Genomic DNA, 24,492 nt, shown 5'->3' on the forward strand with positions numbered 1-24,492 from the left:
AGAATTACGAAATTTATATCTCCTACTTCTACTACCAAGGAGAAGTCAATATTTGCTCGTTGTTTTCTCAAGAACTGTCTAGGATTTAAACTAAACTAACAACAGAAACCTCTTGAGTAGTCATACTTTACACTTATCGTAAATGGTTACATATGGTATATGACATTGTTTATATTAAAGCACAAGCATGTGTTATGTTATGATTTAAAGTTCGGTTTCGTCTTGGCAGGGTAAGGACACATTTGCGTCTACTTTCAGAATAAAATTTATTACACTGTTTTGAGCTTCAGTATTTAAGTGTTAGAAGTAGCACTTTGTACGCAAAAAATGTAGATTTTGGAATAAAAATAAATTTTGGCAAAGTAAAAATGTTTTACACCTAATACTAACAAGGGGTCAAATCTGTCTGTAGAAAATTAATCATTTTAATAAAAATAAAAAATGGAGGTGCACATATGTATGGAACACTTATATGGACAGTAGTATAAAACATATTTTTTCAGTTATACGTTGCCGCTGGATGTTATATATATTCGTACTTTAAGTCCAAAACCTACAGGATTTACGTATATAACATATGTTTTTACGTATGTTACATACGTCTTTTTCTCTCTATGTACATTTACTTGAAAGTTTTCTAACATCTAGTTCAGCTCAGTGCGAAACGGAAGGGCATAGTGTACCTATTATTGTTCCATAAAATTTCGTTTCCATCCAGAATTGAACACTCAAATCTACGTTACATATACTCAACACTATCGCCTATTCAAATACATTGCTATTTTTGTGTCTTACAAATGTATTGGGGAGCAGCGCAAAAGATAAATTTTACCTGTGGTAGTGGACTTTCCAATTCAATTAATTCTTCACTGTCTTTAGCCACGGACTTGGCAAAGTTTAAACCATTAGCTGAGAAATCATCGTAAGAACCCTCAGCTTCTATGGTGCCCTAAAAATATATGTATAATCGTTATATATAGAACGTTCATGCATCACATACTGCTAATGGTTACATTTACATATGATTATTATAATCTGAAAACGATGCGAAGAATAAAATAATACTTCAGAATACATATATAGAGCTACTAGAGAAGGGGAGCATGATAGCTCAGTGGTAGAGCGCTTTCATCTCTGGTGCGTGGTGCCCTGGTTCGATTATAGCTCGAGGCAAATGATCCTTGCAGTAAATAAATACTGTGTTTGTGGGTTTTCTTGGAGTTCTTCCGTTGTATTACGCCATTTTCACTTATTATTATCATCATTGTCTCTGTTAGCCTTTGATAATCGCAGAATGTTAAACTCAGAAAAAGAAAACATGCTGGGAAAGAAAGTTATAGGCTATATACTGAAAGTAACAATTTAGAAAGTATTTTTCTAAATTTAGAAATAATACTTAGTTAGAATTTATTTCACGTTTGTTGTCACGAATCGCATAGAAGAGATAGATTTGTTTGCATTGGTAAGAATTTAAAATGAGTAGAAACAAATAATGGAAAAACATATTGATAGCAACGTTACTATGTAAATGGGTTGATTAACGAGTTTGGTCGTTCTACAAGTCAAAATAAGAAACTAAATTAAGCGTACGGCTGAAATAACGTGATGCGCGCAACTGAGCAAATTATATAAAAGAGGCAATTTTGACAGCTTCAGCTTCTCTTGCACCCACTTACGATGAGCTGTGTTTCTTTCTCGTTGTTTTACTGGAGTTCGCATAAACAGAAATGTTACAATAATTACCGATAATTCATTTTTCCGCCAACATCTTGATGAAAATCTCCCCTTTTGTCGAGTTGACTCTTGTTCTGTTGTTCGACCGCACTCGCCAATTCTGCAGCGTGTTTCAAAAAACACCAACAACGCTTGGAAGGTGACTCCTGACACCAAGATAAGACCAAAACAAGTAGGCTATATACCAACCTTGGTGCACAAATACTTCGTTTCGGAGTTATAGGCTGCCGAAAACATGAACAAATGTACCTTAAAGGTCCATAGCTCTCAACTATGGGACCTACTGTAGTCGGGTTAAGACTTCACTAACGAATTAGTATGTACCCTATCCAAATAACCAAGTTTCAGAATCCTGCGGTACTTCCGCAACACTTTTTATAGAGGTAGTTGGTGAGTACTTCGAATTATATACCCGCAGCCAAACTCCACCTATAAAAAGTTTTCGTAAAAACTTTAGTATTCTCAAACATGTATTTTTGGATAGCGCACATATTATTTCCTAAGTGAAGTATTGACCTGATTACGGTAGGTCCCATAGTTTTGGAGTTATGTACCTTTAAAGTTCATTTTTTCATGTTTTCGGCAGCCTATAATTGCCTATAACAGCGTTTCCCAACCGGTGTGCCGCGGCACACTGGTGTGCCGTGAATGGGACACTGGTGTGCCGCGAGGAATCGAAACAAAATTATTAATTTTATACCAATCAATCATTTTATAGCAAACGTAGGGAAAAAGTGCATTTTTGTGTTACACATTACTATGAAACTCTACTATGAATCTACAATTTTAAGTTTCATACCGGGTTACTATTCTGTACATTTCTAATGTTGAAAAAAGTATTTGTTATCATTGTTATGACCATTATTGTTTCTTTATTGTTGCAGACTATTTCGTAACTTGAAAATTTAATATATCATTCAATCCTTTCGATAAATTACCTACATTTGTGTTTTAAAAGTAAAAGAGATTTGTTTGTTCGTTCGTTATTTAGTGATCTTCCTTCTTAGTAGTAGGTTGGATCCAGTTTTTAAAAAGAAAGCGTATTTTTAAAAACCTGAATCCAATATTTCATTCCAATTTTCTATTTTAAGATTAGAATGAAAAATAAGCATAACAATTTGCCACGGGGCAAAAAACAGTGATAGAGCTTTCTTTTCTGTGAGAAGGAGATCAATAATCACAGAAAAAATACCACTCTGTTTCATATTTACAAATAAGTGTGCCGCGAGAATCGAAGTAACACGCGTAGTGTACCGCAAGTTGAAAAAGGTTGGGAAACGCTGGCCTATAAAGTAGAGACCAACCTAGGTGCACAAATACTTTCTTTCTACTTTTTGTCATATCTTGGTTGGTGTTGGTGTAATGCGTCGAGCGATCGAGCGGTTAGGGAGATCGCGAATCCTGGCAATCTTCGAGGCTTTCCTTAACTCTAATTGTTAGTAGTGGTGGCGTTTTTTTTTTTTTTTTTAATGAAAAATAATGATTTTCGTAGAATAGATATATAAAAGTTTATTGGTTAAATTGAAAACGAGTACAAGGCCACTCTCGTTTTAATTATAAATATAAGAACACTATACTTCTGTATCGTATAAGTAATAATTTCACGAGTTAAAGAGTTTTGTCTAAGTTGTCGTAGTGAAAAGTTCATTTATACGAAGGAGATGCAAGAGCTAATGTTCACAGAGTATAAAATTGAAACTTCAGTTCGTAAACTGAAGTCAGTCGAACACACCGATAGAGCAATTAATAGAATTTGGAACTGGAGACCGAAAAAGAATGAAGTCAAAACTTCCAAGTTCGAATGAAGAACACACACAGACACGCGGCACTGTAACGTTGGATTGAAGACGTCGACTAACTCTTGGAGAGCGTCTCTAAGGTTTTAAACTACCCTTAGAATAGGGCGTTGGCTAATTTGCATATTAGCTCAAGTTTACTCTCTTTCTGATTGGATTTCAGAAGGGCGTATTCGCTTCTTCTGAGTTTTTAGTTTTGCGCACAGTGTTCCTATACCCTTACGAGAGGAAATTGGTTATACATAATTCCATGTATGGTATTACACAAAATACATAACATTTGGGCTGGGAGGAAGCAGCTGCTTTCTTCTCCTACTCTAAAGTTATTATCTTTTCACTCGGGTTTACACATAAATGTTAACTAGTATTATTTTATATTTTTTACACTTTATAAGGTTTATTCTGAGAAACATTAGGAATAGTCATTCGTCAACTCACAGCTGCTTCTACCAGTTATAGATTTACAAAAGCTAATTTACAAGTCCTCCCTTATGGGAAAGGTTTCTATTTAATGTGTTTGCAGACCTATTTTTATATCAGTACCAAAAGCTGAATATTCCACAGTATTGTTCACAACTGTTACTTCCGTTTCTTAGATACTATATCTGTCTCCGAGTATGTAATTGGGTTGGTCTTAGAATTTTCTTAAGGCAGTGCAATTTATTTTAATTGCGCTAAGAAAGTTCAGTTGCTACGTGTTGGCTATCCTACCCCGGATTCCTTCTTACGGAGAGGGTGAGAGAGATGAACTAAACAGCAGCTGGTTTGATGGGAAGCAAGGGGAAAAGAAAAGGGAGACTTGTTATTTCTGTTTCGTCTTTTGTTGTTTCCTTGCGACATCCAAAAGAAAAGAAAAATTTTCATATCGAAAATTCGTGTATCTTACATTGGTTTGAAACACCGTATATGACAGAAGTAGCTGGAAAGTGAAATGTGATGGGTGGAAGGTCAGCAATAGTTAAAGAAGAACCAATCTCAAACTAAAATTGACATATTTCGGTATTCGAGACGCCATGACGCTCGATGCCTACTAGTGTTTAAAACGCCTGCCATAATACACCCAAAATACTTACATTGTTCAGTAAAATGATGTGATCTGCTTTCTTCAAGTACTGTAGCTGATGAGTGACGAGAATGCAAGCTTTCTGTCTTAAATATGACGCTATGCAGTTATCAAATAACTGTTTCCCAACCTGTGTATCGACAGCTGATAGCGGATCATCCAATATATAAATATCAGCATCACGGTATACAGCCCTACAAAAGAACAAAATATGAGCAATACCACGGTATAGTGAATTATACATGCGTACCCTGTAACCATACGGTTCAGCTCAGTCAATTTTTAAGAAGAAAATTTTAACTTTTCAAATGAACCTCGCATAAAAGTGCTCACAAGAATTTTTCTCTCAGCCAACAAACGAATGTGCATATATGTATGTACGTCTCGACTCCAACGGAAATCACAGAGTTCCTCTCTCCTCCCCATATAAGGAGCTAAAATTCAGCACAATGGACAAACGTCGTCTCAAAACATTCCTGTCTATGGGCTGTCATAGCTATTTTTAGCTCTTGACATCACCAAACTGCGTAGCGAACCGATTCTTTTGCCTAGCAACCAGACGAGACGGAAAGAAAAGGTGCTTTAGTCTGACTTACGTACACGGGGAAGCAACCACGAATGAATTAGCTGGAACGAATATACGACAAAAATGAAGTATTTGTTACATACGTTTAGTAAACTCTTACTTAGAAACCAGAACGAACAATTATAAAGCATGAGAAACGTCAAGTAATATTTTGTTAAGTGCGACTGAATGTTATTTTAACAGTATGGAGTTGGAGAACGGCATGCAATTCAATTCGCTACAAGGAGGATAAGAGGAGAGCAACCCGCAACCTGCAGGACATCACCCCCGGATATCCAATACAGTCCCCCTTTCTAGTGTCAAAGTGAGTAAACAGTGCTAGTGAATAACAAAATCAACCATGTGACGAAATATAACGAATTATTCGTGTCTACCGCGACGACCGCGTCTTTCGTATCAAATGGGCTTAAATCATTGGTTATTAAAAGTGAAGTGCCACTGTTTGTGTAATATTTGTTCATAAAGTTTTAGTGTTGTGAATTAAAAGTAAAGATAGAAATTCGAGTATTCTTTCAACATAATAATCATGGTTTAAATTTACATATGTTTATTTTAAGAAATAATCTAATTAATTTTTCTTTGCAGCACGAGTGATTAGCGCCTATGCAACTTAGTAATACATACATTAATAAATTGCATTAGCGCTATAGAATACAATTAGAGTTAACTTTGTGCCGGTTTCCCGTAACGTTCTGACCGAACTCTGAACCTGTTGTCCGACGGCTATATGGTCAGTTGCAATGGTCGATCAAACCCACTAGATAATGCTAAAGAAGACATTCGAGCGGTGGAGAATCGAACCCCAGACCATAGTAAATGCGTAAGCCCACTTTGGGACCGTAGGACACGAACCACGTACAGTAATAAAAGGGTTTATCCCGCAAGGGAGTGAGTAGAGTTGATCTCAATACTCTAGTATTCGGTTGATCCCTATGTGAGACGTACCTGGATCGAACCCAGTACTGCTATATATAGAGAACAGACAGGGACAGACGAGAATCGAACCCAGGACTGTAATATATGGTTTTCTCACGGGAACGTACCAGGAATCGAACCCTAATACTGTCATAACATGGCGCCCGATATCACAGGAACGTTCGGTAAAACCGCATAAAAGCGACGGTAATTGTATTTTCTCGATTAAGGTAAATTGTAGTGCCTTATTAGTGCTATTTAATTTTGTTGTTCTGGCATTAGTAAATTAATCATCATGTCCGTAAATAGAGAAATAATTCCTGTCTTGCATGAAATGCGAAAAATATGGAAAGAAACAGAGTACTTGATAGTAGAAAGTCAGTTCAGATATAGAAAAGAACCTTTTACATTGTCAGAAGTCGAAAATGCCTTAAAAGTAGACCAAGAAGTTTGCAAAATTCGTAAAAGAGCTAAACAGGAAATTGCAAAATCTCTTTTGGAAAGGAACATAGAATATAGGGCTGAAATTGAAGATAAAATTGTTGCTAAAATGCATGAAATACGCAAATCTGATTTCTATCGAAAGGTCAAAGATGAATGTATTCTTGAATCAGAATTTATTTCCTTGTCAGACATTAAAGGAAAATTGAAAGTTCACTATGAAAATTCAGACATTGTACGTACTGCAAAAGAAAGATTAGCTGAAAGAATATATAAAAGATATTCAAAGCAATACAATGTTAGTTGTAACAGGGATTCCAGCGATAATCAGAAAATAAATTGTCAAGTTGTACCACCAAAACGGGTTAGGTTTGCTGATCCTCTCGAAACTGTAACTTTTACGCATCCTTTTGTAAAGGTTAATGAGTTAGAAAATACTCAAAATTACGAAAATTGTCAAAGAAAAATAGTACCATTAAAAACAGAACTTGCTGAAAGTAATTTAGAATTTGTTGAACGTGAGTTTGAAGGTATTTTGTGGGACTTTGCCCCCGTAGCTCAGAAAGCATACGCACGAACAGTGAAAAATGAGTGTGTTGAAACTTGTACAATTTTGCCATGTGTTAGGTCTCAGTCACCACCTATTGTAGTAAATCAAGCTAATATTGAATTTCTTGACAATGAATTTGAACAGGTTAAAGAAATATCTGAGTGTGAATTAAAGATAGAAAAACAAATCATTCCTGTTGTTAATCACGTTAACATTGAGTTAGGCCAAGCCAAAGAATTTGTTTTGTCTCTGTCGAATAGCGTTTCAGAAAGAAAAGAAACAGGAAGAAAAAAGAATAACAACCCAGCTGTCTTGCAAACCCTACCAATCAAGTCGATCACGTCTAGCGTAGCTCCGTGTGTGAGCGAGCGATCAGCTGTCCCAGCTGTCATTTGTTTGTTTTGTAAAGGAACAAAAAAATGCATTCATGGATGCGATGCGTGCTTCACTACAGAAAGGTTTACTAGAGTTGTAATAAATTGTGTTGAGGATGAAGGCAAAAGCGGCCTGCCCACGCAATCTTGTAGTGTATGTTTATTAGAGGAAAATCGCCTCTATGGCACCTTGCTAACCAGTAAATTAGAATGCGTTCCGTTTCTCAAAACTTGTTTATTTTTTGTGTCTGTTAGGGTTGTAGAGATTTGTCAAGAGAATAGTAGTTCTTTAAGCTGTGAGTTGAAAGTTAAAAGTATACAGATAGGACAAATGAATTATGTCACCTTTTGCATAGTTACTTGCACTTTAATTGTGTATTTAGAAGATAGTACAAACGGCTTTACGCCAGGTAGGCCTAATGGTAATGAACATAACTCAATAACGTGGGAAAAGAAATTAAAAACCTGTCAAGATAATTTTACTAAATTACGAAATGTTGTTTGTCAAAGGGCAAGAAAATATAGTTCACAGGTTCAATATGGCAAAAAGCACCGGCAATATAAAAAGAAAGTACGTAAAGTCAGACGGAAACTAAAAAGAGTTAAACGTATGCTGTATTGTTTTTCAAAATTTTCCAAGTATGTTCGTAAATGTTTTTTGAGAAATAAACATTACAGTCGCTCCAATGCTCAGACAAGTAGCTGTAAATGTCAAATTGTGTTGTCGCACCAAGGTGATCAAAATTTTAAATCCAATCACACTAGTAACTTAGCGATCCATGACGTAGTGAAGGGGTCAGGTGCTGACCACTCATCACCTGCAAATAAAAATCACGAACCTTTTCAGGAAGAATGTGGTAATCAGGTGAATGTATTTTTTACGTTTAAGCGATCTGAAAGTGAACGTAATAGGAAAATTAAATGTCGATCGCCAATTGTTGTCAGTGATGTGCTATCAGCTGATCGTGACGTCCTAACAAAAGCTAAGCATACAGGTAAATGGAAAAACCTAGTGAAAAGAAAAAAGCAATCTAGTGTTCAACCTAAGTATAGTAAAATTGGTGCACATCGAAAATTATCACAAATGAAAAGTAAATGCAACTCAAGTAGCGATAAGTTAGTCAATTTCTTGTGCTATGCAGCAGTCACACATGCTGAGAAACCATTCATGCTAGTTGTTTATTGGCAAATGAAACCTTTGAAAATTGTTTTTGTGTTGAAAAAGCCTCGAGTAGGTGTAGGATAAACGAAACTTTGTTAAGCCGGACTGCTTGTACTGCATGAAACCGACACTTGCAATGGCTTTGATATTTTAACAAAAAAAAAAAAAAAAAAAAAGTTGGATTAGAGATACCATTTTTAAAATTTTGATATTTGAGATATACATAACATGAAATCACTTGTAATCGCATATTTTTTCGTTAACGCATTCACAACAAAATCTTAGTTTTCGAATTATAGAAATATAGTGTTTCTTTCGAAGTGCAAGAGTAAATTTGCGTAGTGAAAATTCTCAAATACAGTGAACAGAAATAAATTTAAATGGTGAAGATGTATAAAATTTATACAAAATATTTCATCACAGTGTTGCAATTTTACAAAATTAAAATGTTTTGAATCACAAATTTAAATATTTTGGTGAGAAATCATTCGGTAATAAACCTGAATAAGCACATTTTAAATTAATGCAATGAAAATTTCAATTTTTAAATAACAACCATGCGTTAATTAATAGTAATGTATACTTACGATATGTTATATCAATTTATTCGTTTTAACCAATCAGTATGCCTCTGGGATTACTAATCAGCTGAGAATACTTGAATTTTGGTGTGGTAAATTATAGTAGTCACCTGTACCCACCTTCATGACGCGTCGATTAATGAAAAGAAAATGTAATGAGACATCCTATTATAAGTAAGTATCAAGTAAGTTGTGTACATGTTAATTGTTAGCAACTATTGTTGCATTCACTTTGTAGTAATTTTTTCGTTGAATACGAAAACATTTCAAGTAGTACTTGAAGACATTGAAGCAAAGGTTCGTCCAATATTATGGGTTACTCATATTATGTAATGCCCGGAGTAGGCAATTTTCTTATTAGTCCCTTCTATATTATTTTTGAACTTTACCCAAATATCCTATCTTTTCACTTTGCTTCGGGGATGGAAATAAATGATATTTCAATGTGGGTAGGTATCTTCGAAATTTCGGAGGGCAGACACTTTGAAAAGTGTAATGGTTTGACAAACCATCCACTGCTCAGTCCATTCTTGGTTAATATTTAACCGGAATGTAATAAATGTAAATATTATGATATTGAGTGCTGTTGTAGATTTAAGTAAAAATTTTCATACTGTAACCAATATTTTAAAAATATTTACGTGTGCTGATACTTGAATTTAATTTGTGTGCTATATATTTGATTTATAGTAGTAATGGTAATTGAAATAATACTACTAATAATAATATTAATACATGAAAGCAGATATAGAGTCATTGTATTAGTTTTCAAAAATGTCGGAAGTTGTTTTTAATGAAAGTAAATATTGAAAATGAATGCTTTTTGAAAATAGTAAGAAAATAAATTTATGTTACACTTAAAGGTACAAGGCACTACATTAGTAAATATTTTAGGTTACAATGATTATTTAATATACTTATAATATTTTGTGTTTAATGGTAAACAATGCCAGTGATTAATTACTCCAATTATTAAACATGTTATTTTAAAGGAAAATAACAATAATTTTGTTCATGTTTTGATGTGTTTGAAATTGTGGCACTTAAATATTTTGAAACAACAAATAATAATAAAATGAAAGACATTGATAAACTTTATTGAAATTATGGCCCAACCGTAATCCGAAATTCGTTTCGTATGGCCCACGTGTTCGTTACCGTATTTCCGAAAAAACTTTGAAAATTTTTCGTTATATCGTCACGAGAAGAGTTAAGTGATGTTAACCCTTTGAGGACCAATGGAAGAAATTTAGTGACAATGGTAGAGTGATCAGTGTTGCAGGGTTCTATTTGTTTTTCTCTCTTCCTCAAAACAAATGTCCTGCCGAGCGCCAATGTAACCATACGGTTCAGCTCAGTCAATTTTTAAGAAGAAAATTTTAACTTTTCAAATGAACCTCGCATAAAAGTGCTCACAAGAATTTTTCTCTCAGCCAACAAACGAATGTGCATATATGTATGTACGTCTCGACTCCAACGGAAATCACAGAGTTCCTCTCTCCTCCCCATATAAGGAGCTAAAATTCAGCACAATGGACAAACGTCGTCTCAAAACATTCCTGTCTATGGGCTGTCATAGCTATTTTTAGCTCTTGACATCACCAAACTGCGTAGCGAACCGATTCTTTTGCCTAGCAACCAGACGAGACGGAAAGAAAAGGTGCTTTAGTCTGACTTACGTACACGGGGAAGCAACCACGAATGAATTAGCTGGAACGAATATACGACAAAAATGAAGTATTTGTTACATACGTTTAGTAAACTCTTACTTAGAAACCAGAACGAACAATTATAAAGCATGAGAAACGTCAAGTAATATTTTGTTAAGTGCGACTGAATGTTATTTTAACAGTATGGAGTTGGAGAACGGCATGCAATTCAATTCGCTACAAGGAGGATAAGAGGAGAGCAACCCGCAACCTGCAGGACATCACCCCCGGATATCCAATACAGTCCCCCTTTCTAGTGTCAAAGTGAGTAAACAGTGCTAGTGAATAACAAAATCAACCATGTGACGAAATATAACGAATTATTCGTGTCTACCGCGACGACCGCGTCTTTCGTATCAAATGGGCTTAAATCATTGGTTATTAAAAGTGAAGTGCCACTGTTTGTGTAATATTTGTTCATAAAGTTTTAGTGTTGTGAATTAAAAGTAAAGATAGAAATTCGAGTATTCTTTCAACATAATAATCATGGTTTAAATTTACATATGTTTATTTTAAGAAATAATCTAATTAATTTTTCTTTGCAGCACGAGTGATTAGCGCCTATGCAACTTAGTAATACATACATTAATAAATTGCATTAGCGCTATAGAATACAATTAGAGTTAACTTTGTGCCGGTTTCCCGTAACGTTCTGACCGAACTCTGAACCTGTTGTCCGACGGCTATATGGTCAGTTGCAATGGTCGATCAAACCCACTAGATAATGCTAAAGAAGACATTCGAGCGGTGGAGAATCGAACCCCAGACCATAGTAAATGCGTAAGCCCACTTTGGGACCGTAGGACACGAACCACGTACAGTAATAAAAGGGTTTATCCCGCAAGGGAGTGAGTAGAGTTGATCTCAATACTCTAGTATTCGGTTGATCCCTATGTGAGACGTACCTGGATCGAACCCAGTACTGCTATATATAGAGAACAGACAGGGACAGACGAGAATCGAACCCAGGACTGTAATATATGGTTTTCTCACGGGAACGTACCAGGAATCGAACCCTAATACTGTCATAACCCAAGTTATAGAAATCTCAAATTACATACAGTTTTCTGATTTAAAAGAAAATATTTTTCAAGATGAAAAAATACTGCTATGTTCTAAGAAGTCTGTTGTTAAATTCGTTACGATATACGAGGAATGATCACAAAGTAAGTTTACAAAGCCTGCAGTGAAACGTGTATCGTTACGATATACGAGGAATGATCAGAAAGTAAGTTTACAAAGCCTGCAGTGAAACGTGTATCGTTACGATATACGAGGAATGATCAGAAAGTAAGTTTACAAAGCCTGCAATGAAACATGTATCGTTACGATATACGAGGAATGATCAGAAAGTAAGTTTACAAAGCCTGCAGTGAAACGTGTATCGTTACGATATACGAGGAATGATCAAAAATTAAGTTTACAAAGCCTGCAGTGAAACGTGTATCGTTACGATATACGTGGAATGATCAGATAGTAAGTTTACAAAGCCTGTAGTGAAACGTGTATCGTTATGATATACGAGGAATGATCAAAAATTAAGTTTACAAAGCCTGCAGTGAAACGTGTATCGTTACGATATACGTGGAATGATCAGATAGTAAGTTTACAAAGCCTGCAGTGAAACGTGTATCGTTATGATATACGAGGAATGATCAAATATTAAGTTTACAAAGCCTGCAGTGAAACGTATATCGTTACGATATACGTGGAATGATCAGATAGTAAGTTTACAAAGCCTGTAGTGAAACGTGTATCGTTACGATATACGAGGAATGATCAGAAAGTAAGTTTACAAAGCCTGCAGTGAAACGTATATATATTATTTCATACAACCAATACAGCCAACAGATAGTACATACATTAGGTTAGTTTTCAACATAGTCTTCACACCTGCACATGAAGAGCTCAATTCCAAAACATGTGTTTGTTTCCATCATTCTATTTCTGTAAAAGAAAAGTAATCTACATGAAAGAAAATTGCAATTGCCTACTTTTCGTAAGATAGCGTTGAAATTATCATCTATAGCGAGAGTTTTATAAGTGTTTTTAGGCATGAGTCAGAAATTAGCTTCGGAGAATACTGTTCACTTACAACACCTTGGAAAACAATGTTGTTTTCTTTTGCCTACAATTAATTTGATTTATGAAGTTTTGCCATGAAACCCTGTAAAATATACGGAGATGCTGAAATAGAACTTAATAGAACCAATATTTCGAAATTGACAAAAATTGACTTCGACTCTTTTGGAATCCACCCCTGCATATGTGAACGTTTAGTGGGACTTTAAAAAATAGAAATTAATCACCAACACAGCACTCATTATTGGTGACTACGAAGTGGATTGGTGAAAAGAGGCTACTGACTAGCATTCCTGTTTTGCAATGAAAATTTCCGCGTTCAAAATCCGCAACCAGAGGTACGTTTTTCCAAGGCTTTTATTTATCAGCTTCACCAGGTAAATGCAGGAATAGGTCTTCCCAATGTACTTTCTCTTTCTGTGTTATTGTTATTTCATTGTTGTTCATTGCAGGTGGTGTAGCGAAAATTTATCTGCCATTCTATATAGTTTTGTTAAAGGAAATCAAATTAAACGTATATATAAAAAAGGAAATATATATTTCTACTGTACTGCACGGAAATTGAAATGAATATTTTTCCAGCGTAATTCGTTTCTACATGGTCTCATTAGTATATTTACTGAATTATAATATAATGCACTGATTACACTCCGCGCTGGACTGCCGCAAATACCTATATTTTAATTGTAACCATCTTGTATATTGAAATACTCTTGATCCGGCTAAGTTAACTCATGCTTTTTTGTTCCCAACTAAGTTAAATTCGTCTTTCACCAACGATTCTGAATTTTTTATATGGAAACTGTTCAAAGTTTTTCTTTAGAGCTACGTGTAAATAACCGTATTCTTTACCTGGCTAAGTTAACTCTTGCTTGTTGCCCTCCACTGAGTTGAACTCCCATTTCTCCGACGATACTGAGATCTCCGTGTGGAAACTGTTCAAAGTCTTTCTTTGGAGCTGTATACAATATGCCTTACCTGGCTAAGTTAACTCTTGCTTTTTGTCCTCCACTGAGTTGAACTCCCATTTCTCCGATGATACTGAGATCTCCGTATGGAAACTGTTCAAAGTATTTCTTTGGAGCTGTATGTAATATGCCTTACCTGGCTAAGTTAACTCTTGCTTTTTGTCCTCCACTGAGTTGAACTCCATTTCTCTGACGATACTGAGATCTCCGTATGGAAACTGTTCAAAGTCTTTCTTTGGAGCTGTATACAATATGCCTTACCTGGCTAAGTTAACTCTTGCTTTTTGTCCTCCACTGAGTTGAACTCCCCTTTCTCCGACGATACTGAGATCTCCGTATGGAAACTGTTCAAAGTATTTCTTTGGAGCTGTATGCAATATGCCTTACCTGGCTAAGTTAACTCTTGCTTTTTGTCCTCCACTGAGTTGAACTCCCCTCTCTCCGACGATACTGAGATCTCCGTATGGAAACTGTTCAAAGTCTTTCTTTGGAGCTGTATACAATATGCCTTACCTGGCTAAGTTAACTCTTGCTTTTTGTCCTCCACTGAGTTGAACTCCCCTTTCTCCGACGATACTGAGATCTCCGTATGGAAACTGTTCAAAGTCTTTCTTCAGAGCACACACTTCCACTACTTTATCATATTTCGCTTTCTCATATTTGGATCCAAACAGAATATTCTGCCGTACAGAGGCTGCAAACAGCCATGGTTCTTGTGATGCATAAGACAATCTACCATTCACATCTAATGAGCCACTAGACAGAGGGAGTTCACCAAGGATTGCATGCAGAAGACTTGTCTGTAATATTTATAACAATAATACATTGACATTTAAATAATATTTATTACATGATCTCGAAAATTATATAGGTAGCTTTGCCTGTATAGTAATGACCCTAAAAGCAGAATATTATAGTTATAATTTTTGTACTACCACCGTAATCATTATCATTGTAATAATAATATTCAATAACGTTAAAATTTAATACTCGTTGTCATGCTCTTGAGAAAATTCAATAAGTTATGAACAACATAGAATATTTATTTATAAAGTAGAGATTTCACTGGATATTCTATTTTAGAGTAAGAATAGTTTGAGTTATACACTCAGCGGCCAAATCGTTATGACTACTCGCTACTTTCTAAACAAAGTCGTTACCTTGACGTAGTGTCAAAGATTAGAGCAGAACTACTCGTCAGTCAGTAACAGGAATCTCACTCGATCAGTCAGTGCGGTGTTTGTGTGTAGAATACAGGAGGCCTGAAGTGAAACTGTTAGTTATATCCAGAAATTACGTATAGCCTCCTTATGCATCTCTCTATGTTAAAATTTTTAGACAACTCGAATATTTAGTGATTTGACAATAATTCCAACGTATTTATCCCATTGAAGTTGTAGCTAATGGCGTATATTAACTAGTATATACGTATAGGCTTAAAATTCAGGAAAATTCTTCAAATGTACGAGGCACGTTCGAAAGCAACCTCCGGTTGGTCACTGTGCGTGAAGTAGTGGAGGCATTGCTACTATCTGTGCACAGTCGTTCGCGGTAGATCAATCTGCAGTAGAGAGAAGGTTGCCTGATTACTAGTTCCACTGTACATGTGTAAGACACTTATGCATAGCATAATTTGGAACTCTAAAAAGAATTTCTATATCACTAAAGAACCAATAATTTTGCAGCATCTACACAGATTAGGGACAAACTAACTGATTAGTGAATTATGAGGTAACTTATATGGTAACTAGAACCGGAACTGTTTGAATCCAGAAAGAACTGTAAAAGAACTATACACTGAACAAATAAAATAGTGTGTGCCATAAATTAAAATAGAGTCAGTTCTTTTAGAATCAAAGAACGAAATCATTTCATAAAATTAAGAATGTATACTTCTTTAATTTTTACTTTTATCAGAATCGAAAATACTATTATAACCCAAATATAACTATAGATGCCTTATTGATTGTATTGTACTGTATTATTGTATGGTTACTACATTCATATGTTTAGGGCAGTGTTCCCAACCAGAGATGGAGTGCGTCAGTGGGTTCAAATTTGAGTGGGTCTGTGGGTCATGGGTCAACAGGACATAACCCACTGCGACCCACCACCCACCGTGACCCACTCTGACCCACTCACCCACCGTGACCCGCTCTGACCCACTCACCCACCATGACTGACTTTGATCCACCGACCCACCATGACATACCGATCTACTCTGCTCAGTGCACTGCTGACTAGGGATGGGACTTGGGTATTTACCCACTAGGTAGGTAAATAAAAAATAGGTAAATACCCTGTAAATACCGAAATTTTATTTACCTACCCAAAAAATGGGTATTTATTACAAAATGCAAGATTACATAATAAGAATACATTTTGGATTCTAAAATAGCAGTATAATATCTTCCAGACACAAATGTGGTTAAAGAATGATGCAAACTTGCAACACTGGAAACTCAATTTATATCTGGTAACACTGTTTCAATCAACTCCGATTCTAATTTAGTTCAGTACTGATATTAGCTTGAGACTTGTTGAGAGTAAACGTTCCTCTTACCTTAATTGAGTTTGCTAAGTTTTATTTTACTCAGTGAGAGAGAAAAATCTGAAAATGGGTAGAAGGAAAAGTAATGTTTGGAGCGCATACAATGTACGAAGCGATAAATCAGTAAACTGCAGGTACTGTGGTAAAAACTATAAACACGCAAACGTAAATAAAATGTCAGATCATGTGAATAAATGTTTCAAGTATCCTGAAAGCTTGAAGAAAACAATTTTAAAAGGTTTACAAGGAAGAAGTTTGTTTGATTGTTGGCAAAATACTGGGACGGAACAAGTGAATGAAAGTGAACCACCTACGCTGACAGTATCTTCTAAACACTATAGTGAATTTGTCTACGATTTACATCCAACGCCTTCATTTTTCTTTCTTTTTTCATTTATTTCTATTTACTTACCTGAAATGAGTATATTTAAGAGAAAATAGAAATTCAGGCATTTTTGGATATTGATATTTGTAACTGTAATAGTAGCAATAGGACTTACAACTTAGGTTCGAGGCGCAGTCGAATTTTACACTGTTTAATTTTTTACCTTTACGTTGGCATGCTTTACCTTCATTTGAGACTTTTAAATTTCATCCTATTTTTCACTGACAACTATCTGTAAGTCAACAAGGAAATAATTATATAGGCCTATGATAATTAAATAAAAAAAAATTATCGTATGACAAACACTTTACCATTTCGTATCGTAAAGGTAAGATCCACCGGTGTTGCAACAAAGCTGTGTTTGAGCAATTGACCGTTGAAATTCAAACTCTGATTAGTTAGAATTTCACAGCTTGGTTTTATTACAAGTGTAAACTCTTTACTTAGTGGAGAGAAGAACGTGCATCACGGATCAGAGTTGATGATGATGGGATTTGATGGGTGATGGGACAGAGTGAGTGGTAGATCCGATTGGGTTACGGGGATAGTGAGCCCAGTGGATCATAGGTCAAATTTTTATTGAACCACACCATCTCTGTTTCAAACTTTTTCAGACCAATGGCACACTCGACTGAAAGTCCACGACATTTACTAATAATACAGAGCGTTCAAACAGTCTCTATACACCTGAATCGTGGCAAGTCAAAGTCACATGAAATAAAATTTTATGCGAAGGTTTGCAACACTGCTATATTATCGCCTTGCGTGAAGTTCCTTTCTTAAGAGGCCCACTCACGGTCCATGGTTTGCGCAAACAAGGCTGTTTGTGCAAACAGTTTGACCGTGTGTGGCGATGTATGAACTGTTTGCGCAAACGTTTGTGCAAACATTTTCCACATCGAACTCGTTCGAAAATTGTTTACACGAACATGCTGTTTGCGCAAACACGTGGACCGTGTATGGGCATGTTTGTGCAAACACGAGCTTTATTTCCGAGTAGGAAGCCTAGTGTACAGACGCTTATTTCTTGCGCTATGGCGTCAATGAATAGGAATCAAAAATTCTGGCGAGAATTTATTGACCTGTATCGAAATTTACCTGAACTGTGGAAGGTAAAGAGTGAAGATTATAAAAACAGGAATTTGAAAAATGTGGCATATGAGAAGTTACTGCAGATTTCAGATGAGAAACGACATGGCCTTGTGTTGGCTTCACACGGCGTCCAATTGGCATTGAGCGGTGTTGACAGTTCGCGACAAGCAGTTATGCACGCTGTCTTCTCGCGTTACTGCGAATCTTGACAATATCACAGGCGCTACTTAGAAATATTGTACTAGCACATTAACTGCTCACTTTACCAAGTAGAGAAAATAATTACGAAGAAATACGTGAAAACTACATCTTTCTATGTCAACTGGTTGTCATGATAGACCTTTGAAAGGTTTCCATATAAAACAATTAGTAAAACGAGCGTTGAGTCCCGCGTCTAATTTCCAGTGGATTTTGTTTCGATTTTCAAATAGAACTCACAACTTTTATTACAGGATAATCAGCGGTGTAGCCAGCAATTTGTTCTAGGAGAAGATTACTTTCAGGGGGAGGCAAGCTTTTCACATATTAAAAGCAGAACAAATTACCTCTTTCACAATATGAAAGGATTTTAACTTACCATACATACATACATACTATGCGCATATTATATTTTCACAATGCTTCCTTATCAAAAGACGGATCGTGACAGTACTGAAGTTAAAAACCGGAGTGTAAAAGATGAATCAATAAGCTATTAATAAGAAAATAAATGCTGTTTATAGCAGTCTGTTTATCTGACTTTGTGTTTATGTAGGTTAAAATTCTAAAGAGGAAAAAAAAAACGAAAAAAAATATTAACTCCGATATTATTATGCAATAATATAGTAGTGAGTTCACAGTGCACCCAGATAGGGAAATGAGAATATAAAGCATATGATTAATTTTAGTTGATTCAATTAGGTATAGAAACCGTATTGATGATGATTGATTTTTTTAAAAAAAATTCATATTTTATTATAAAGTCCTTCATTTGCATTAACTGTTAAATAAGTTTATTAAACATATACCAGACGAACCTCATTTTGGAGCTGGAAATAGTTCGGAAAGACAGAGCCCCCTTTTCCCCCGTGGCTACATACCTTTGCAATCTTTGCCATCATCGTAAGAATAAAGCATGTGAAGTTTGTAATTTGTTTTGAAATTTACTTCAAGATAGACCCTTTGTTCGACAGAAGGAACGCAGTATGTTTTGTTCCTTTTTTTCTTTCACGTTCCACTGCCTTATGTGCGACTTTTAACACCCTCTTTTCTCCTCTATAAGGGAATCAAAAGCATCAGGCGTCTGAATGGTGTCATAAATTATCGTAACCCAAAACAAACTCGAGCATATCGAGTTGCTTAGGAATCATAAGCAAACCGAGTACAGCAGAAGTTTTATTTTCTGTCTTCTTTTTTTTCTTTTTCTTTCAAGTGCTACGAAGTCAAGCTCGAAGAATTATTTTTTGTGTTTACAGTTTTTGGAACCCATAAATATAAATTTACAAGAGTCAGATTCAGACAAAGACGAAATATTAACTGACATAGATGATAGTGAAAGTAGTGTTGAAGACAAGTGTTTAGCATTTTCACTGGAAAAGTTAACATGTAAGTAATTTAGTTGCTATATATACTTCTAGGATGCATAGTCAAAATTCTTGAGTTTGCTGGAATAGTACATTTACATTGTGAATAATGTTGCCAATGTATGTATCATAATCAACCACTCTTTCATCCACACCCTCTTCTTTCTTTTTGGTTTCGTGGGTATTTCCGCTTCCAAAGCACAAGCAATTACTATCGCTAAACAAGCTGCTTCAGTGGACATGCTTACGCGATTAAACTCAAAATTGAACTGAAGTTTGTGCAAACAGTTGTATCGTGTGTGGCCGAGTGTTTGCGCAAACACGATGTTTGCACAAACATGATGTTTGCGCAAACCATGGACCGTGTGTGGGCCTCTTTAGATTCCAGTCGGCAAAGTGACGTTGAAGTGATTGTTGCATCTAGTTAGCGGTCTCTGAAACAATGGTGTTAACTTTGGAACAACGAATATTCCTGGTTGAACATGTGTTCCGTGAACAAGGTGAGTACAAACAGACAGTCAAAGATAAGTTTGCAGCTAGGTTTCCGGATACACCTGTTTATAAAGGGAACCCCCACACGCTACAAGAACTCGAAACAGCTATTCGAGATTTTGCTAATAGCATTCCAGATGAACAACTTGTGAGAGTATTTGAGAATAAGAAGAAACGTGTGCAAGCATGTTTGGAGGCTCGTGGGGGACATTTCCCACACTTGCTGTGAAAATGTGTGTTAAAATGTGTGTGTATATGCTACGCCCTGTACATAGTGCTTTTATGTCATAAAATATAATAAATTTTGAGTAAAATAATTTTCTCGTTGCTTTGAATATGTGACAATTCAGGTGTATAGAGACTTTTTGAACGCTCTGTATAATTTAGAATAGTTTAAGTTTCTATAAACTAGTGACTCTCAAGATTGTTGAGTATTGAGAATTGTTGCTTCCGCTGGAAGGATTGATTGGTAAAGTCTGTCTCAAAATCAACTTTAACTCAATCTCAAATGCTTCATGATCTTTAAATTCTAAAATTTCGTGACACACTTTATGGAGCTGTGCGACACATTGTTTGGGAACTCTTGGTCTAGAGTTCAGTGAAAAGCCACAAATATCGTAAACTGGTTACCTTCCCTGATCCCACAGGACCAATCACAGCAACCAGTTGACCGAGAGCCAATTTCAAGTTGATGTTCGTCAAATTATTTTCAGTAGAAGAACTCCATTTCGCAGTAGCACTTCTAAGAATTATTCCCAAACTTTGTGGTTGATTGCTTATTTCAGATCTTGTTCTTGTTTCACGTCTACTAGTTTTTTCTTCGTATAATAAAAATGCCTGAAATGAAGGGAAATGAAAAATACTCATTATTAATTTGTCTTTAATAATGATATCATTATATTTATTTTTACTTACAATTTTCTTTTCAAATTACTTATGAGTATTATTTAATTGTTTTAACTCATAATAACAAATATAACAAGAATACACCGTGTTTCAAAAAGAGTGATCTAATTTTGGACGTTAATAATTACGGATCATGGGACGCCGGCAAGGAAATGAGTGTTATTTGAATCGCCATGGCCTAGTTTCAGAAAATCACCGTTAGGTGTCAGTCAATGCGTCTTCTCAGTTTGCATTCAGTCAGAAGTAAGATGGCGTCCGCTCAACAGAAAGCGTTTTGTGTTGTGCAGTTTGCACAAACAGTTAGTGATTCCAGTCCAGCGTGCTTTTCGTTGGCGTTTTGGCGTTGATCCGCCGGCACTCAAAAACATTCGTTGTTGGTACATCCAATTTGAAGAGATAGGATGCTCGTACAAGGGTATAAGATCCAGCCTTGCACTTCTGATGAAATGTTGGGAACGGTGGAAATGGTGGTACTGCTGGTAGTGGACACAAAGAGCATTTGTAATAGCATAGTTAAAACTTGAAGATTTTGTGAATATTTTGCAATTTATCCCATTCTTGTAGTATGTTTTTACCAATACATATGGACTTTTATAATCAGGCCGTTCTTTTTGAAACACCCTGTGTTATTAACAGTGGCGGCGGTTGGACGTTAAAAGTGGGGGGGAAAGACATGATCTTAACAATTGTATATCAGTGTTAGATTTTCTGGTTGTTTCTAACAATGTTTAATGAAAGGTTGCATACCTAATAGGATACTATCTTTTTCAGTTAAAATGTATATCGTATTTCTATTTTATTAAGTAAATTCGTAAGAGCAATACATGTAGGTAGCCCTTTATATTCTTAAACAAGGAAAGTGTAAGAAGAGATTTGAGTTCTTGCTCATGAACATCTTAAAATTCTGTCTGGAAAATTGTGTGATCAGATTATTTAATAGATTTGCACAACAAATAAATAGAGAGGATAATATTAATCATAGTAATGAATAATGACGCTTGTTTTGCAGAAGTTACATTGAAACTGGGAATTAACGAACAACTTACACTTTTAATTCCACACATGCCATTAAATGAATATTTTTACTCTTAGAAAATGAAATACAGTAAGTATTGCAAGCATATGCTATGACATTTAAGGAAATATGCAATTGTAATATTAATTGCTTTGAATTGCAATTAAAACGCAATTCCTGTAGCTTTCGTAACTCACACGGGAAGACAAATATCCAATACGTACTCACGCAACGGCAAATATATGGCATCATTTTTTCCCTATGAAACAGTAATACATACAAAACCTTTACCAGGGTGTCCACATTCTAGAAAATAAGTGAAAGTCAGGGAAAGGTCAAGGAAAAAAAATGTATCAGGTGAAGTCAGGAAAATGGCAGATTGGTCAGGGAAAGTCAGGGAAAAATCGATTTAGGTCCATTGTTCAATTACTTATTTTATGAAATAGGGTTGATTTCTTTAATGTTACTGGATGCAAAATGTAGTGTTCTCAATGATGATATTGAGAGAGGCAGTGTTCTCTGATATAGTTGTTCAAACTAATTTTCTGGGGACAAAGCATATCTAACTGCATCCTGGCATATTTGCTCAAAAGAGTAGACGCTGTTCTAGAAGAACTGCATGGTGTCACGAGGATATCTGGACAAGTGGCTGAGAACGCGAAGATATATAATCTCCAGCTCACAGTGAAAGCTCAGACTGAAGAATTTAAGGAACACTCGAATGAATTCATAGCCAATGACAGAGATGGTATTGAACTTGATGAGTTTTTTACTTAGTCTTAGGAAATGGGAAGAACTTCGTTGACTTATGGTCAGTTATGAAATTGTGTTTTATTTTCTTTCACGGAAACGCATTTTTTGAAAGTGGTTTCACAATAAATAAAATTCTCATTGTAGACAATTTACAAGAAGAATCTCTGGTGGCTCAACGGATCATATATGATTCTGTGACGAGAATATATGGATCATTGGAGGTATGATAAATTCAGTGAGAAGTTCAATGAGATAATATCAGGTGTATTTGGAAAAGAAAAGAAAAATAAATGCTGGGGACGAGAAGAGGAGAGAGAAACGGAAGATTCAGCAACAACTAAAGGAGCTGGAGGAAGAAGAGAAGAAAATTAAACTGTGGAGGCAACAAGAAGGATATGCAGATCAACGAGAAGAAAACTATGCGAGAAAGGATTAAAACAAATTTCTAAATGCGTTGCATTTAACAACTTCACCAGCAAAAGTGTGTGTGTGTATTTTTTTTCTAATAATCAGTAAAATCATGTATGAACTGTTTATTACTATAGGCAGTATTATAATGCTGTGTAATTGGTATTATAATGTGTAAGGATATAATCTGTATTTTTTTCATATCTTAAGTACTCTGTATACTACACACTTTCGTTTGTAACTTCACATTTTGTGTAATATGTAGGCCTAATCAATATCGGCCTGATGCATATGTTTGTAAATTTACATTCCTTTGGAAAGAAAATTGAAAAAAGAAAAACAGAAGCGGAAGAGAACAAGGCCAACTATGGGGAGTGTAGAGGCTGGAGTTTCTTCCTTTTTTCTATATTTTTAAGTTATTCAGGGATTAGGGAAACCTGGAACTTCCGTCATGGAAAGTCTGGGAAAGTCTGGGATCTTTTCTCCAAATTGTGTGGACACCCAGTTTACATTTCCAAATGAAATTATATAAATTAGGGCGTCACTTCAAAAAAGTGGGGGGGGGCAACTGCCCCCTCTTGCTCCCCCTAATCGCCGCCCATGGTTATTAACTTCTTGGGATAAAACTATGCAATTTTTGAAACTCTGCTAACATACATATATCTGATACACAAGAGTGGGCCGAAAAATCTTTTTTTTTTTTTTTCAATTATGGCTAGTGCGGAAAAGTTGTCATTAGTGGCAGTGTTCACACAAAATATTTGAAATATTTAGAGCAGCTCCTTCATTTGCCAAAAATATTTTGAGATTCCAGTGAAAAGCTATGAGGTATTTTCGAATAAAATCTGTCAGATTGGGTATTTTCTCTGCAATCAGTCAGTTGGACTGACTCATTTGTATACATCAGTGTGCATGTGAAAACTTAACCTCGTGCGAAATTGTGCTTTTGTGCATTGTTTTGTGCTTTTGTGCATACAATTACGTTGTTTTGTGCGTTGTTATTACAATTTTGCAAATGGCTAGTTTAAAGATAAACTACTTAGATAGGTGCAGGCCGGTAGCCAGACCAAAAACCCTAAGGTGGGCAGGTAGAAGTTAGGGGGCCCGATCCAACCATATAATGGTCATTACTATATTATAGTTCATTTGCAAGCCTACTGTGAACACTTTAGGGGGGACAGTAAAATTTTAGGGTGCCCGCCTCCCCTAGACCCCCCTGGATACGGGCCTGGATAGGTGACCAAATGTAAGCAGAGAAGTTAACAGTTGATGCTACTGTTTATATGAAACACGAAATTAGGTCTGATTTGAAATTGGAAGTACATTCAAACTAACTAATTGAACTGAATTGACCGAAAGCTACGGTA

General features: G+C 35.7%; 1 pseudogene across 1 annotated transcript in view; it reads right to left on the reverse strand.

Annotated features, from left to right (window-relative positions):
- Window positions 1–24,492, reverse strand: part of LOC145692606 (putative multidrug resistance-associated protein lethal(2)03659) — a 99,109-nt pseudogene that overhangs the window by 73,908 nt on the left and 709 nt on the right. The window contains exons 2-5 of the transcript XR_014132623.1: window positions 20,674–20,880; window positions 14,475–14,761; window positions 4,604–4,787; window positions 833–949 (exon numbers count right to left, since the gene is read on the reverse strand). The product of XR_014132623.1 is annotated as a putative multidrug resistance-associated protein lethal(2)03659 (transcript). The remainder of the gene's footprint in view (window positions 1–832; window positions 950–4,603; window positions 4,788–14,474; window positions 14,762–20,673; window positions 20,881–24,492) is intronic.

Source organism: Thermobia domestica, chromosome 8, assembly GCF_964235325.1.
Source record: "Thermobia domestica chromosome 8, izTheDome1.hap1.1, whole genome shotgun sequence".
In the NCBI taxonomy this organism is placed as follows: Eukaryota; Metazoa; Arthropoda; class Insecta; order Zygentoma; family Lepismatidae; genus Thermobia; species Thermobia domestica.